Source organism: Enoplosus armatus, chromosome 18, assembly GCF_043641665.1.
Source record: "Enoplosus armatus isolate fEnoArm2 chromosome 18, fEnoArm2.hap1, whole genome shotgun sequence".
Lineage (NCBI taxonomy): Eukaryota > Metazoa > Chordata > Actinopteri > Centrarchiformes > Enoplosidae > Enoplosus > Enoplosus armatus.
In genome coordinates, this window is record NC_092197.1 from 8,479,281 (window position 1) to 8,498,109 (window position 18,829).

Below are 18,829 nucleotides of genomic sequence, written 5' to 3' on the forward strand. Positions count from 1 at the left end.
CCCAAAACAACTTATGTTTACTTTAAAGTGACAAAGCCCTGTAGCGGCTGGAGACCACTGTCTGTTCCCCAGTCAACGACAGTCAACATTGTTTTTTAAGAGCACGGCCGGGATCATTCCCGGACCTTGACCACATGTTTATTATAGTGATCATGACGAAGAAGGTCACCCAACCTTAACGTAGTAACAATTTTAACCCGAACCATGATCTTTCCCTAAACCTAAGCAAGTCATTTTTGTGCTAAAAACTAACCAAACCTTAACTATAGCTTTGTCACATCGTGAATCTTCAACAGTAATTTGTTTAGAAGGTACAGACAATTTATGTTGTCATGCTGATAGGGGTGTCAGATCAAAAATAGCTTCTGTGTGTGTGTGGGCGTGGACAAACTATGTATTTTGTGGTGTCATTTGGAGGACTTGTGTAAGAAACATTAATGTTAAAGTCACGTCATATCTGAGTCTAAAAGATAAAGACTGATTATGTATTCCATATCTGAAAAAGGCTAAAGTCTCTGACAGAGATTGGACAGATTTTCTACTCTTTTCCAATACAAAATATTTTTTACAGTATCTCACTCTCGTAAACAGCACCTGCACTTTGTGTGCATTTTTAAAGGAACTGAAATACTTCCCAGCTCATACCAGTAGTCAGTGTTGAAAACAAGTATGAATTTGAACTTCTTGATGAGTGCATGAGTGGATATTGTAGGATCAATCCTGTAAAATCACTGGCAGTGAATGTTTTGTATATTTACATTACAATGCAGTACTAAACATTGTATCTGATATGTGGGAGAAAAACATGATTCAGGCAGCAATGTTTTTCCCATAAAAATGTAACTGCTAAAGCAAAATGGACATCATTTATAGGAGATACGGTTGATTAGCGCAGCATTCTTTTTCTGCAACACCATTAGTGCTGTAAAAGGCATTGTGCTACTGACTCCAGAAGTAGCACATGAATGACCTGACACAGCGCTTTCACAGAAGTACCAACCTATAGATTTTTTTTTATGTACCTGACCTTGTCTGTACCTGTATGTCTTGAACTTTGAACATCTTTTGAGTGGCTGAGGCTTAAAACGACAGCCACGGCAGCAGACATGTATATTAATTAGAATTCTAAACATAGATCCTTCATGTTCACTAATGTCAATCCTACATATCCCAGTGGGTGAACCACTACATTTGCATTCCTAGTATGTGAGTTCTACTGCCTAAGCACCACATCCTGTCACATTAGCCTTAGAAACATAGACTGACTAGAGATCGATGCATATTTGTGATCATCTGACATTGCCTCCAGGGCTGTTGCTATGGGTAACTCTTATAACCTTGTATCACGTCTTCAACTGGTGTTCTTGTGTTTGGCCACATCAATTTCTACTTATCATTCATGCAATCATTATTTTTTAATTTACTCAATGAATGAATGATGAGAAAAGAAATATTTCATAATGATCCGTCTTTTCAACTGATGTGGATTCACTGCTGTCGTTGGACTTTCATGACCATTTGTATTTTAAAGGCAAATTCACACCTGAAGGCTGTAATATTGTTCTGGACATTATTGAATATAAATGAGATTTGCCTCAGGATGAAGAATATGATTAAAAGATAATAAATAAAATGCGATATCACTTCCTGCATCTGTTGCTGTATTGCTTGGCCTCTAAATAGTCTTTATGTTTTGGTAAATGTTCGAAATTCTGTGTTTGATTATATAAAAAAAAACTCCTGTATGCATGCATTGCATGTTTCTTTGAGTTTGATGGCAACATTTGAAGTCTTTTGTTTTTGATTGACATTTTCAAATGTGTGAGGACCTCTGCCAGCTCATACGTGCCTAGAAGTAATTAAAGCTGTATGTGCTTTGAAAAGAGTCAGTATAATTATGGAATTATTATGAAACTAATGAATGGGTTGATGTGGCCTGTGGTCTTTGCTATTGTGTTTCCAGATTGCTTAGTTAAAAAAACTACTCTTTTTTGACAAGTATTTCTCAGTTGAAAGGGAGTGAATGGGATTAAACATCTCAAAAAAGCAAGAACTAAAACTGAACCCTGCCAAATCCCACATGTAATGTCCACTGAAGATGAAGCAAACAAGCAGATGTTGACTGAAAGACACTGAAGCAGATGGAGCTGTGTATCTTAGACCAACTCCAATGAAAAAATCTACTGAAAAGCTACAGTCTACATTATTGATGACCATACTGTAAAATTACTTTAATTCCCCAATAAAATAAGATCACTGCTCAATCTTGGGACACTAGAAGAAGCTTCTCTTTGAAAAATCCCACACTCATTTTAGGGCACTTAACAGCAAAGATATTATTTTCACCCATAAAGAATACCAGCTATGTTATTAAAATGTTTTTGTTTTTTTTAATCCTGGTTGAAAAAGGTCAATTCACAAAAGCACTCATAGTTTGCAGGGAAGAGGGTTAAGTCAACTGTCAGCATGGTTTCTGAAAAGAGGATCAAGCGTTGCATATTTAAAAATAGAAAGGGAACTGTGGCCACAGAACTAGTAAAAATAGACGAAATGCTGAATCAAATTAATTAGAAACTTAGAAGGACAAATTTATGGGTACTGCAGACACATTTTTGCGGTTATTTTAAGTCATTTCTATAAAGTTTGAATCACCTTGCTTAATGATTTTATTATTTCTTCTGCTCATGACAGTCCTTAACACATAGGTCAAATACTTGTTTATACTGTAGGTGGAAATATGCTTTGAGATGGCTGCTGCTGGCTTCAGTGTCATATAGGCATCTTCATATTGATTAAATTTTTTACCACTGTATGTACTTTACATCCCAGTTACACTATTGGATGTACTTTGAGTGTTGTGGGCAGGGTTCAAAATGGAGGCATCATCTTCCTACTTAGCTAGTTTCACCATGTGCATGAGATTGATACAGCTGTACTGGTTGTTGTATCATAAATAATAATTCTTCATCAATTCTTCTACATCGAAATATTTTTTGGTCATTGTGGAAAAACTTTAAGTTAACTGCTCCTAGAAACCTCTTCTGCGTCAACTGAAACTAAAATCTGCGGTAAGCGTACATCACTTGCTACGTGGCAAAACAAAACGGTATAATCCCCTAATCTCCTAAACAGAAATAGGCTAACATGAACACGATGTCAGGCTGAATGAATGAAGTGAAACGAAAAAAAGAACCCAATTCAGTCTGATTATCAGGCTATTAGAGTACATACTCCTGGCCTATGTATTGGGTCTGGTTTAGCTCACCTACACCATCCAAGATGACGCTTTCTGGCACATATATTACATACTATATTAGCCTCATTATTTCATAGGTAGACAGCTTATGATGATATGCCTCATCACAACCTGGTTGCTTGCCGACTCAACTAAACACTCAAATTCTCCTATATGACAGGATGGAACAAAGCAGTCTCACTGCAGCAGAGGCTTTCATGCACTGCTGGACTCCATTCACCGCTACTTTGGTTGCCATTAAAGCTGTTGGGATTACTAATAAACAATGGCAGTGGGTTGCCACCTGGCAACCTATTGCGATAGCCTTTGGAGGGAGTAGACCCAACCACCTGGCCCTTCTTTACCATTGGTGCCAGACGCTATCCCTTACACCGAACATGTTCAGTAGAGAGGGATGCTTGCTCTGTTGTGCATCCATCATTCTGTGAAGGTTACAACCCTGTCAGAGACTGGAGGCAAGACTTGTACTATATGTTTTCAATGGCAGCATACCTGTGTTAGGTAGAGAGTGGAGTATGGTATAGCTTCGTGCAGTGTAAGCTGGTGCTGTTGTGCTCTGGCTGCAGCTGCCTTATGTGAGTCTAGTACTGAGTCCCACTTCAAAGAGGAGACGATTGGAGGGTGAATAAAAGCTCCAAGTCAGTCAATTGGCCCTGAATTGCCCAAACTTAACTGCAATATCAGCAGTGCAAAAAAGTGCCTGGCGTGGTCAACTTTTTTCTCAGCTTAACTTGCTCAGCCCTTCACATTGACATCAGGGCCAGGTGGATAGGGAGGAAGTGGAAGTAGAGGAGGCAGTGTGCTCGATTTATCAGTAATTATGGAGTGCTATTTTCTCTGTCTCCTATCTATGTCTGCCCTGGGAAGCGGTAGCCATTCTTTAATCTTGACACCCTCTGATCATGTAACACAAGGAAGTGCCTATTAGAGGTGGAGAGAAATTGGAAGGGGCCCCTCTCCTGATCCTCTTTTAGGGGAGTGACTGATGCCCCTTTTCCACCAACATGGAACAGGTTCTGTTCCGGTTTTCGCACCTAATTTTTAAACATTCGGAGCATTTCGACCAAAAATAAATTGGTTCAGAACCCGAAAAGTAGCAGGTTGTCCTTTACCTTAAGTGCGAACCGTGACGACATCAGTGGGTGTGTCATATACTTCAGGTTCACGCATCCTTGATTACGGTTCCGCTCAAAACTGGAAAAGGCAGGCTGGTTCTCTAGATAGCACAGAGCTTCCAAGAATCCTTGACTGGTTCAAGAGCCAGAGCTAATTTGCTGGAAAAAGGGAGAAAGGGTTGACAAAAGATGGGGGTTGAGGTAGTGAGGACAATTATAGAAGTGGTTTTCAAAACTCAAGAGGTTTTGTAAGGGAGTGGGGTTAAGGGGAACATCTAGGGAATCTCCAGTAGACTTAAAAAAAAACAGAAAGACTTGCCAAAGGACACATGCACTAATTTGATTTTCGAGATGAACTAAAACAACTGTAATAATGTGAAATGCAGTTGTAAAGCAGAACAGGTCTTTATGCTGCTCCCTCTGGGCTTGCTTTGCACTGAGTCAAACACAATCAAGAAAATGTCGGGGGTAATTATATTATGCTTTGGGATGATTGTGTGTCAGATAACATAAATCAGCTGATGGAGATGCAAGAGAGGCCAAATGTTGTGTTTCAATACCTCTTTTGATGTGAGTTTAAGACTATATCTGGCAGAAAAAGCAGACTGAACACCTCAGTAAAAAAAAGGCCCCTTTTATTTCAGTGCAGTCTTTTCATGGACATGCAACATGCAGACCCAAGAAGCCAAACAGACACAGTTCATTCTTTCTATGTTCATTCTATCTTAATTCGGTATAACTGGATACCCCTACTGAGTCAATCCATATGCAGGAAATAATACATCAAAATATTCCCAATTTGATTAATTCTGAAACACTTCAGTGGGTGACACACTTGTTGGCTTCTATCAAATCGGCAGAGGCATCGGAAATACACATTGATTGAGTCTCTTAACATGAATAATTTGTTTTCTCAACATAGTGCAGTGCCTCCAGCGCTGTGCCAACCTGGCACCTCACTCCATTAACAGTCCTCTCCTAATTATGGAGTAACGTGAAATCACCAAGTGCCAACATTATTTCGATCAGTCTTATATATTGTCCTTTACACAGAGAAGACAGACACAGACAGATCCTAAGTGTTTGAAGTATGAATAAAGAATCACAAATCAGCCCACAGTGGGCCTATTTGTTACGCTGAAATGCCGTTTTAAGCACGAAAAACCCTACAAAATCCGACAAGCATGCCTGAGCCAGACATGGAAATGATTTGTGTTTCAGTCAGATTTGTGTTTGAATCAAACAGCTGACAGTGTGCTGACTGGGAGAAGACGCATGGTGTGCACTGTAAATACAGAAGCATCTCATATGATATGATTTAATCAGCCAGTGTATACTGTGATTTACTGTGAACATTTTCTGCTATATTTAATTCCCAACAAATGAATTATGGATGTAATGCTACAAAGATGTGGGTATTCGGCATACTGTGATGTTACAGTTGCATCATGGTTTCATATGATGCTTGCTAGAGATTTGCCGGGTGGTAAAAATACATCTGCATGGTTGCCTGGTGGGTAGCACTGTTGCCTCACAATAAGAAGGCGCTGGTTTCAAATCTTGGACCTGTGTGGAGCTGGGTTTGCATGTTTTGTACCCCAAAAGCTCTAGTTTCCTCCAATTCTGAAAAAGGAAACAATTATGACAATGCCCTTAACCTGGGAGCTGCCTCAAAACTGGGGTGTCAGAAAATTGTTCAACTAAAGGAATAAAAGTCTCATTATTCTAACATAATTAATGTAGTGACAATTTGGAATTTTGTATTCACTAGACAGTTTTCATACTGTTACTTAAGCATGCCATTGTTGACCTATGTGACCATAAGCACATGCTTCTATAAAATATGACACATTAGCAATGTATGTTTCATTGATCCTGTTCATTGGTTCTATATTGCCGCTCACTCAATCCCATAAATACATATACAGTGTGTGCCATGTTTTGCAAACAGAAAAATCATTGATTGAACCTTAGGGGACAGGGACCAGTACACATTTACATATGCACACACATGTCCACAAAGCACACACACGCAAACACACATGTGTACCATCCCCAAAGACCTCTGTCCTGCTGCCTTGCTGATGGAGCTGGCGTTGTTAGTTTTAATGATGGAGAGGCCAGTCCAGGTGAAGCTAGCCTGAGCAGCATCCTATCTGGTGTTTTTGCAGACTCAGCACACCAACGTGACACCAATGTAGGGCAGAGAAAAGGCAACGCGGCATATCCAAGTCACAGTGGTGAGCAGAAAAAAAAGTGCAATGGTAGTAGCCTTTGGCTGGATAACAGTATGGCTACATTCAAGGAACAGTAATTCTGAAAACAGATCATATTCAAAAGACATGGATAGTGACAGATTACATTCTGCCAACGTACTATTGAACTCTAGAGAGATTCAACAAAATGTGCATGTACTTTGATGCTCTGTTCCAATGTTCTTTTGTTCGAATGGTTCATCAGACAAGTCTTTTATCATTGTAATTGAGCTTAGCGAAAGTTTAATAAGGAAGACTACTTCATTTTTAATTCTTTCACCTCTAGGCTACTCTTTCATTCATTACTCCTTTCTAAGCCACGCCTCTTGGCTGCATTCCTTTCATTCCCACCTCCCTCCATTATTATATCCGTTTAAAATTCAAGAGGCAACCTCCTCTTAGTTCATCCAATCAAGTAAGCCTAAAATTCACTCCTTCTCTCTTACCCACATGGGAGCTAATCACTAATCACTGTGCTCTTTAGTAACCCATTCAACTGCTTCTGAGACTCACTGCTTCCCGGTGCTGTCAGAGGCCTTTTTGGTACTTTAACGAAAACAATCTTGCCACTTCTATCAAAAGTTGTACCAGATGCACAGTGCACACACACATCATGTGAAAACAATGCTTCACCCAAGCCCGAGCCTTGTCACAAAAGAGGAAATGGATTACCAAAGCTTATTTCCAGACCAGAAAAAGATGGTTCTCCCACTGGGAGCCTCACTTAAGCATAATTTCTCTAAACAGCATAACATTATTGTGAACTGACACAAGTTTTCTCCAGATTTGCGTTCTTAACAAGCCAAGCAATCAGTCTTTGATCAATGATGACGACCCTGAGCCTACACATGAGAATGCACACATACACCAACTGATGCTTAATATTAACAGAAAATTAGGAAACACTCCAGCACTTCACCCTGGAATCCACACACTAGCTTGCCAACGTTAAAAAAGAATATTGATATCCGAATACACAGTAATTAGAGCAGATTATTGTTACAACAACAACCAAGGTTAAAGGTTGACTCATCTGGACATCTTCACAACAACAGTTGCGTTGCAAACCAGTGAAACTGGCAGAAAAGGGTAACCAAATTCATATATCTAGCCAAGGCTGGAAAATTAGAACAACTAGAGATGGGAGATTTGCCATCCCCATGGAGGTGCAGATCTACGTATAGGCAGAAACCTATTTCTGTTATTCATATGATGTCATTATCAAGTTCAGATGTTGTGCTTTGACCTTGTTAAAAAAACCTCTAGAGGCATCTTGTTCCCCTTCTATCTAAACCTGGCGACAGAGCTCTTCTCTGGCAACAGAGTATGGCACAATGGCAGTATCAGAAAGATACAATATTGTGCTGATATCCATGATATCGTCAACTAATCGGTTATAATAGCTTTACGGATTGCTCCACTTAAAATATATGTTTTGAATACACCAACTCTGACCGTCTGATGTGTTAAAGATTCACAGCGTTTACAATTAATTCCAATTGCTGCCCTGTTTCATGTTAAAAAAGGTATCAAAATGATATGTAATGGAACCTATTCACTTTTTGCTATCCGCTATATATGTATGTATTACACATGATTCAAAATGTTCACTTTATAATTTTGACATTATAACCGAGTCTCCTCTGGTGATACACAGTTATTATGCAAGTAAAAACCTTGATTCTTCCATCTGGATTATATTAAATCCTGGATGTCATACATTTTTCTACAGTAGATCTGCAGTATAAAGACAAATATGATTTTTTTTGTTTTTGTTCATCTACCTCAACCTAGTTTCTGTCAAATCCTCCCTTACCTCATCCCTCATGTACATCCACTTTAATCTTTCATGTTTTTAAAAAATATTTTTGACAGAATTGTGTTAAGTTTTGATCTAGTGAAATGAACTGTGCAATAAAAACAGCTCAGTGATTGCTCTGTACATTTTGTGCAAGTCTGTCTTTTTTGACACTACCACTGGGGAGCGCCAAAGTCAGAAAGAAGGTTATCTATGCCTATATCACCTAATTAAAATTTTAATTAGATACATTTGTTGTCTTTATTGGAAAATAAACATTTGAAGAAGACCGTAGAAAATCACTCCTCTTCTGTGACTCACAGCGCACGTTGTGAAAATTTGGTCTGCGAATAATTAAGCGGCTATTGGCATTGAGGTTTTACTTGGTGCTTATAACCACAGATGACTTGAAGCTCTGTATAAGGACATGCATTTTACAAGGCTTAGGACAGTTTACTTTTGTATTGGAAAGGAAGGAGGCCAAAGAAACGCTGGAGCAAGAAATGAAAATGCTAGCCTTGTGGCAAAAGCCTCAGAGCTACGGCATAAAAAGAGGACAGCTTAGGGGAGGAATACAGCCACAGTGAAAGAATTTCAAAGGCAAGAGGTCAAGAGCACTCTATTTTCAATCTTAACATGGGGAATGGGTACAAGTTGGCTGCTATAACCCATATCAAGGGCACGTTTTTGCAAACGATAACCTCCCAAGAAGAGGAGACGAAATATGGTGCAGAAAAGAAAGAGCTTTTCTCAGCAAAAATTCACAATCCTTTTAGTCATATCAGGCCTAAAAATGTCTGCTCAGGATGCCTTTGCGCATGTGAATTTATGAACTGTACGACTATGTGCGAGCATGTGAGCGCATTTGTGTATATGACAGAGCACCTCCCCAAAGCAGTACCCTCCTGGCGGTTTCACTACGTCTCTCCTCTAAGATACAGTGAAGCACTTCTTATTTGAAGCCCTAAGTCAAAATCACTGAAAGTCATGACATGACAACATTCACCACCATAGTTGTAAAAAAAACTGTGATGAAAAAAGCTGGGACCTCCATGTTTTACCATAATTGTACAAAGTTGTATATTTCAGATTTATCAGCTAATCGTATTTGTATCTGCAATTAGACAGTGACAAATACATCCAAATTATTTCCATCCGTTTGTGACTTAATTGTCATTGTCCTTCGCACTGCAGGGTAAATGCTAAAAAATGCTCCCAGGGCTAAATGGCAGATGCATCCAATTCAGCTGGAGACGACAAGAAAATAAAACAGCCCATTCTTTAAAGACTCCTCCTTGTATATGGTACTGTATATTATGGTACTGCTATGTGTGTCTGAGTGTAATGCACATTACAGCCTCTGTCCCTCAAAATGGTAAATGACATACTGTAGGTTCATAGATGACACCAAATTGCAGTTGACACAGAGTAAGTACATTCTCTACATTCGAGATTGAGCCTGGCACTGAACAAAACACCCTTAGAATATTGATATTCATGCACAGTACTGACACGAGGCATACGTAATACGGAGCAGTTTAGTTTTGCAATGCTTAATCTGCAAGGAATTGAGATGGGAGCACTTTTTTTTTTTTTCACCATCTGCTCTGCGTCTCTGCAGATTTTGCTGATTTATGGAACCCAGTGAGCCTGTGCTTGCTCCTCTGCTTTCCTTCCATTTCACAAATTTATGGCTTTGAATTAGGAACAATAGGAAAAGTGACCATCGCCTTAACACCCCATTCCTTCTGCTGCTGGAGAGCAAGGCGGTTGGTCATATAGGGAAGTCCTGCCAAAGTCTCGTGATTAGCTATTCGTCAAAGGGTGAATTGGAAAGTAAACATCAAATTGGGAAAATGAGGTCAGTAAATTCAGGGATGGCATTGCATCAGAGCGCGTAGAGCAAAGGCGAACAAAAATAACCCACTGCAGCTGGACAAAACTTCTCTCCACATAATGCCAGTGGTCCAGTCTCTTGAGAGGGCAGCAGCTGTTATGTGTTTCTGTCAGAGAACCACCCTTCCCCTAAAAAATGTGCAAAAGTGGAAGGTTGTCGTGAAAAGGTGAGATGAAGCAGCATTAACAGTCAGAAATGTGCTGGCAAAACATTTTCCTTTATTCTTCCTTTTTTTTCAGTGATATATAAACATCTGGCAGTAGAAATTGCTCAAGTTTGACGGTCGTTAGCAGTGCAAGCGGGGAGGGACGAGATTGAGAGTGAAGCATGTTGTTCTGTTCAAGCTTCATCTTGTGCACACGCTGATAAAATCCAGGATGAGAAAACAAGAAACATTTCTTTTCCCGTCCTGTAACTCAGATGCTGAAATAGGATGAGCAAATCATGCCCTCACCCTGATAAGGTGATACTTTCATCACATATGTCTGCGAAATAAAATGCTGCTAAGCAATCCAATTGCAGTCTCACAGTTGCCTCGCAACAACACTTCATCACACCTTACCCTGTAGCACTGATAGTGGGATTTGAATAAAATGTTACAGACACAAGCAATTATGACAGATCAGTCACAGAAGGAGAAAAAAACGAAGGAGGATCTGCGGTTTAATTCTGCAGATAATTACAGTAAAAAAAATATATTAATGGGGTCTGAGGTGAGCTTGGCGGCAGCTTCGTAAAACGGTTATTCATATTTTTTATTCAATGCACGGATTGCATAGTTGCAAATGTGACAAAGAAAAGGTGTCCATGCACACAGACACTTCAGAGAAAACCAGGAGAGCATCTAGGGTGTATTTATATTATACTCATCTTACATGCGCTCTCTAGGAGATAAACGCATTTAGACTCCCTTTGAGACATTCTTTTCTCCTCGTTCATTCCTCCCTTTGGTATAGACCTTTTGGGTCTATTCAGCGGAAACCGTATAGTGGATAACATCACTTGACATTTACATGCATGAGCAAGGAAGAACTGCAGTGCGAACAGTGTCATTTACATCCTCCCAGCAACTCCTATTCAGGCTCTTATTCATGTCAGGGGCTCCTCTGGGTGCATTTTGAGTGTGACCAGCTAAGGGATTGAAATTCGCTCTGGCATTTTTGCCTTTAATCTTACATTGTTTCAGTGGAACGTCAGAACAAGAGGTAGCATGCAGAATCTGTTAAAGTTGGAGCATTTCGGCCCATTTTATTTACCCCTCTAATGCCTTTGGAAAGGAAGGTGAGGGACGACATATTCAAAACAAAGACTGCGCCCAGCGAGGTAAATCGAAGGAAAGCAGTCAGTGGTTTCTCATCAATAAAACCACAGAGTAATTAGAGAAAGCACTTGAAAGCCAATTTGCGAGTTGACAAATGATCAATCTTCATCTGTAACGCAGTCACAGTAGCATGCAGCAGCAGTGGTGGATGTTGTGACAAATGGCTTGCCTGTGCTAGCTAGCATCTCTTTCTCTTTGGTGAAAGACTCTGATGCTGGCTAAAGAGGTAGAATCCTTCTGTTTTTTCCTATCAGCGCAGAACACCTTCCCCTGGAATGAGACGGACATAGGATCAAATCGCTACTGCTATGCACATTTTCACTTAATGTGTTTAAGAGACATGCTACTGATAATCAATTCAGCTCTGCCATCCACAACTGTAATGAAAAGGTGAGCTCTGTGTATCAAAATAACAGATTCAAGGGAAAAATCTGCCTGGGAAAAAAAAAATAATTCAAGTGTCACAATGTTTTTATTTCCCTTGCTGCAGAATCCCTCATGAAGCAAATGAATTTCATTTTTATTTCATGCTAAATTTAATTGCCCTTTGGCGCTTAATTCATCTGAATCACATGCCCCAAAACCTTATACCTTTACCGTCCACAGTGTTTGATCTCATGCTTACTCTGAAACCTTATTAATTAGTTTGCTTTATGACAGAGACGGCCCTTGTTTAGAACCATCTCATAAACCGCCCCCGCATTGCTGCTGTTCAACTGGGCGGCTATCAAATAAACCTCACAGCACACCGGCTCCCCTCTGCCGCACCTCTCCCCCCCGCTTGCATTGATCCTTCCCCTCCCAGAATAGATTTGGACACAATAATTCAGCAGCCAGGTAAATTGGAATAACTCTGACCATTAGTGAATTAGTTTGCTCTTTAAAATCAGCCATTGATCCCCGAGCTGAGCTGATTGGTTGCTGACCAACCAGAGAATTTGATTATCAAACAGAGTGTTGCTTGCTCAGCCATGTTTTCTGAAGGTCAGGGTGCCACTGCAGTCCTTTTTAGAGAAACGTCAGGACCAAGGCGAGAGATTCGGGGGGAAAAAGAATCCAGTACAAATGAAGTTAGCCACGGCCGGCCTTCCCATTCCTCTGTTGCTTCCCAGCAATTGCAAGTGGCAGACCATTACTACGCCTTTCCAGACATGGCTGTGAGCTGTGCATTAATAATTCTCAGAATTCAGATGACACTGGTTTGGCATATTTAGATGCAACTCTGCTCTCTCGCTCCTCATTCTGTCATTCCCTTGCATCAGTCTCACATAAGTCACGTTTAGTCCCATTGAGGCCATATTAATATGACTAAAATAACCCAGAGGACTATCCAAATTCATTTTTAGGCTGTCAGCCATCCATAACGTTACGTCAAAGGTTTTGCTTCACTACGCGCATTATACCTGTATCACTGGGAATTAATTCGCTCTGAGGCAGTCGTGCTGGTAACAGTTACAAACTCCATCTACTTATATCTGTACAGTTCCATCGACAAATAATGTAAAAAATAAATATTACATATGGGTGACCAGGTGTCATGTATGCGAGCATTGGATAGTGTAGAAATACATTATATCTGCTCTAATTCCCTTGAGTCTACCTGTCTCCCTGCAGAAGCCTTCATTCTACCCTGATCTCTTGCCTCCCTGGGATTTAGAATACAAATAAGGAGAACAAGCCTCCCCATTCTTATGAACTTTATAGAATAAAGAGGGACACTTAGGGCCCCACACAGGGGAGAGAGGAATTGATTGGCAAAGCTAGTGACGGGACCAGAATGGAGATTGAATCCCCTTGAATGAACAAGAATGGAGGAGGAGTTGTGGCATGAATAAGGCTGTTTAAAAAGAGGATGGAGAAAACAAGCATCCCTTGTCCTGTCTTGTGATTTCCTGAAGCAGACATCCTCCCCTTTTTACCCTGCTTATTCAAGGGTAACGTGATCCACGTTCTGTCTCTTCCTCTCTCTGTTCCACTAATCCACTCTGCAAATAACAGTAATCTGCAAATAACAGACGATAAAGAATATTTTTGACATACCTCCAAACAAATTTGTGCAGTGCGGGTGAGATTTGGGATCCATGTGAGTCATGATCTCATGCAACAACAGGAAACAAATACTTCAGGATGGAAAGAGAGTTTGAAAAATTAGATGTTACCATGAGGTTGATGGAGTGGAGTGGACTGGAGACCACAACATTTGATGCATTATTTCTTCAGAGTGGAGTTGTCAATACATTTGATTAGTGCATAAGGTTTTGGTTAGGGTGACTGTATTTTATGAATTTTTATAATAAAAATAATATAATAATATGTACTTGGAATGTGATGTTGGTTGTTTCCTCTGCCGTCTGACATTTTCTCTTTTGGCAACAGGCTCCTGTGTGTATCACTCTCTTCATAACGGTGAGGTTGGCCTTAAAGTCCACCTGAAATAACATTTAGTCACTTTTTTGTCAAAAATAATGTCAACTTGTTTTTAAATGTATGTTTTTTATTATCAAAAGAAAGAAAAAAGGTCCGGGTAAATATCAGAAATGCTTCTTTTCGGGCGTGTCGGTGTCTGTGTTTGATTGAAAGCAGCCAGAGTGTCTGAGACCAAGTAAAGAAAGTTGTGCTGTAGCTTACATGTCATGGGGAGACAGCGTGTTGTTAGTGGTATTGAAAGGCGAGGACCACACCCAGGGCTGGCCCTAGACTTTTGGGGGCCTTAACCAACTTGTGTATTGTAAATATTAGTTTAACCACACATAATGTACAAATAAGCATGTAAAGACTAAAGTGGGACCTATTAGCAGCAACACTATCTTTAAATAGACTACAGTAAATACAGTATTTGTCTATTACCCCCTAACCCTATAAATGGTCCCTAGGGCTTTTTGCTTCATCTGGTTAGTCTGATACATATTTTAGTACGATGTTCTCAATGGGAAGGGCTGACTTTCACCTGTCTTCATGTGTAAGATATCTGAATGTAGAAAGGATATCAACACGACCAAAAAGATATGAGCTTTAAAACCATGTCAGTGGGGCAGTAGCATAAATGATGATGAGTTTGCGTCCTCAACATTAGGCTACATAAACGTTAGTAAAATGTGTGTTATACATTAAACATATTTATACAATAAAAAATATACAAACATTGTTTGTTGTTGTTAAATAGAGCCTATAGGCCCCACTGTAATTACCAAAGAACACATACTGTATGTCTCTATTGTTTGAGTTGGATCATGTCAGTTTTTGTTTGTGTTGAACAGCACAGGTGCATAATGCTAATCCTATCCTGGGTACAGTGGGCAGTACATGCTCTTCCTCTCTCATCTCCATTTCCTCTCATATGAAATACTATGTATACTATGGCTTTGCTGAATACTTGATGGTTATTATTTACTGAGAGGTGTGCATCCATATTGCCCAGTATGCCTAGCTAATTCACAATTTAAATTCAATATTTGATCAATAGTCAATGCCAATCCATTGCTTTCCATTTTGCATTAGTCCAGAGTTGTAACTAAACCTTGACTGAGAGACTAGATAAGCACTGTCTTGTTTTAAAATGCTGCTGGAAAGTGCAAGTTTCATTTCATGTTCACGTTCATGGTTATCTTTTCCGGGCTGCACTTTATAAACACCATTGCCCGTTGGCGTTTACCATACGTCAAGAATAATTTTACTTCACCCTCACTTTTGTCAGGCACAAAAGTCACAGAGCACAGCCCAGGAAGTGACTGGCAGGCAAGTAGACAAGACACAGTCCATACACAGACAGACCAGTAGAGGCAGTAGAGGCACAGCCCGGCTACGTTAGCAAGTCACAGACAGACCAAGAGAGTGATGCACAGCAAGCTAACGTTAGCACATCAACTTAAAGTTACTGTTATTTGCTGACAACAAACTTGGAGAGGTAAGAACACAACTTTACCTAATTTCTGTTCCCACAATTCACTCTGAAGGTGTTTTTTCTTCGTGACTGCTTCATCCTCTCATCTAGCGAAGATGTAAACATTGACAGAGGGGGAGGCCTCACGCAACTGTGTCTTCATTGCATAGGGCGGGCTGGTGCTGACCAGTGTCTAACCACATGGGAGTGATATTTGCAGGTACTTGTACATGCAGTTTAATGTACGGCGGCTGCAGCTTATTAGCTATCTAGCCTGCAAACTGATGTTAGCAGTGCGCTTCTCCTCAGTGAATGTTAGTTTGGTCGCTTGTTCAACAAGCTAAGGTGCAGGACCAGACTTGTGTTCATGTTTGTAAGTTAAATAAAAAGTGGACTTGAGCAGGAAAGCTAATTCTGTTTGTTGTTTGTGTCTGTGGTTCTTGTGTTGTGAAGCAGTCTGCTGACGTTAAATCTGCTCTGTGCAAGGTTTGATTGGCTGTATTGAAATAAGGTCTCCATCTTCCTAGACGGATGCAGGAAACAAAAGGGGCACCGTCACGAAACCAAAAAATATAAAATTCTCCCTTTTAGCTTCTGATTTTTTCTCAAAGAAGAGCACAGAACAAGTGATTTACAGAGTACATGTGTATGCTGTAGGAGACAAAAACAGCAATTTAATTCCACTTAGACTTAAAGTATCCCACCATTTCCTTTTTGAACATATCAAATCCACTTCGGCGGACCTCTGACATCTGACCTCCTACATCTCTGACCTTGATGTAGGTTTGACACTGGCTACTGTAGTTCCTCATATGCAACAGAGAGATTGGGTTTATTGTTCAAAACATGCTGAAAATGTAGTTGTTTTCGGACTTTTATTTTTTCAACAGTACACGTAAAAAGTTATCTTTTCTCTTTGTGAACAGTTTTTCAGATGACAGTTTTTTAATTAAATGTATATTCGTCCAATGTCACTACAATTTAAGAAAGTCTCATCATATCCAGGATATTTTGTCAGTATAACTTGTTTGCAGTTTCTCACCTGAAAGATACAATGGCTGACTTTGTTAATAGCACCCCTAAGTCCTCAGATTTCCTCCCAAAACATCAATGTTGAGGCCAATTAGAGAACCTCCAACGCCGTAAACCTTATACACTTTGAGCTGGGTTTGCAGATGCAGTCACATCCTCAGTACCAGTGAGGGACTGGCTTTAGTGGATGGCCCCCATCCAGTTGTTAAACTGTCCCTGCGGTTCTCAGCCAAATTATTTGGCTGTCCTTGCGATGGCATTGAACTGTTTCCTGCATCGAACAACAGTTCTCGGAGGACTAACAATTATTAACCAAATGTTTTATCTCCTCCCAAGCTAATTTAACATCATCTGCCCTCAGTGGCTTATTTACAGTGCTTTACATTTGCACATTTGCGTCAGCAATTCTTACACGTGAACATCAGTTTATTTTTGAGAGAAACTTTTTTTTGGTAAATGCTCCTGACTTTCTCGATGTAGCTTCCATATTTAAACTGAAAGAGCAACGTGGTGTAGAGTCTGCATCGTTTAAAGGGAAGAGTAACAGGATCTGATTCCGAATCGCAGCCCATTTCCAGCTGTGCAGCAGGTCCACTGCACCCCATGGCTCCAACCCCCAAAATACCAAACAGGGTCCTCAGCTTGTGATATGGGCATGCAGTATATTCATACATGTTTTATAACTTTACTCACATTTTTCACCGTTATCTTTTGTCTATATTTTCTTTATCATAATACCTCTTTTCATTATTAAAAGAAGTGGGATCTTTTTATACTGACAAAATATTTCACATAAAGAAAAGATAACAACATCCATGTCATCATGAGAGCGGCCACGATGACTCATATTTGTTCAATATTTGTCTTTGTCACTTGGCGCTGTTTGTTGAATCCCTTGTTGAGTCCCATTTATCTAGCAATAAATTCTGGTTTAAGGTGTGATAATGTTCAGTCGCAAAACTCACAAAGCAAACAAGCTGAAAATCTGGCACGAGATGAATGCCATTTCATGGCAATACAAGGTAGACAGACCTTAATATACAAATAGGAGCTTGACTTATAGAGAGAAGCACTGGGAATTTACTCTCATCATGCGGCCATATGAATGTAAATGTAGTCACTGCAGGAGGTTTCGGGGATTCAAGGAGCAACGATAACCCCTCAGGTGGTGGAAATTTCTAAGCTTCTGGGTCAACTGCAGACCTGATTTCATGGTAGTGGAGTAATCAGGAGCACACACTTCTAACTTTAGGGTTAAGGTTCAATACGTAATTGTAAGATCAGACTTAGGTTTAGGTTCAGTAATGAATGTGATAAATTATTAGGGTTTCTCAGGGCATGTAAGGGTTAAGTGTGTGCCTGACTGAGTTTTATTTTTTATATTGTGACTTCTCTTTGTTTGATATGGCCTTCAAGCACAAAATAAAATAGTGCACTACTGATCGTGAGTAGACTGTCCATTGTTGTCTACCAATCAGCTTTCCAATACCAAAAAACACAACATTTTGTGACCATGTGCAACACACTTTATCTGCTCATGTCAAAAACACGTTTTCACGGAAAATGTATTTTGTTCCTGCCATTTCAACATTTGTCCAAAATAGTTTTGTGGCACCACCTTAAACACATTTAGTACACTGTTTACCATACTTGGTAAAAGACATATCTAACCTGGGCCAAGGGAATGATTTATCCATTTGTTTTGTTAATATTCAATACGGTCTTTTTATAATATGCTACCAAATTGGTGTTGGTGGGGCCAACTATTAACTAGTAAAATAAACTGTGCTAGTGTCACTAAATTTGGCGAAAATGTGATGTAATGTCCTGCTAAGTTTGGTTGGTGATTCGCAACTAAAAGCCGCCTTTTATAATGGATTTATAAAAACTATTTTATATACTGTAAGATGCTCAAGGGTCATTTCAAGTTATTATATGCAGTTTGTTTAAGTTAGGAAATGCGGTCATCATTGGTGAAAATATAATCAAAATGTGCACCACATTAAAGAAATTGTACTCTCATAGATGTATTTTGTATTCATAAAAAGTCAGTGAGAACAAAGAAACCCCCATTCAACGTTCTAAGTAGTGACATGAAATGCCGACTAAAGATTTCGACAAGATCTATCTATAGTCAATGAGTGAAGTAATTCATTGAAATCAGTCAATTAACTCAAACACTGCTTCGGATCACAACTGTACTTTCAGAATTATAAGTATTAAGTGCTTACATGGATAATGATAGCATTTGCATACATGTACACATACTATGTAG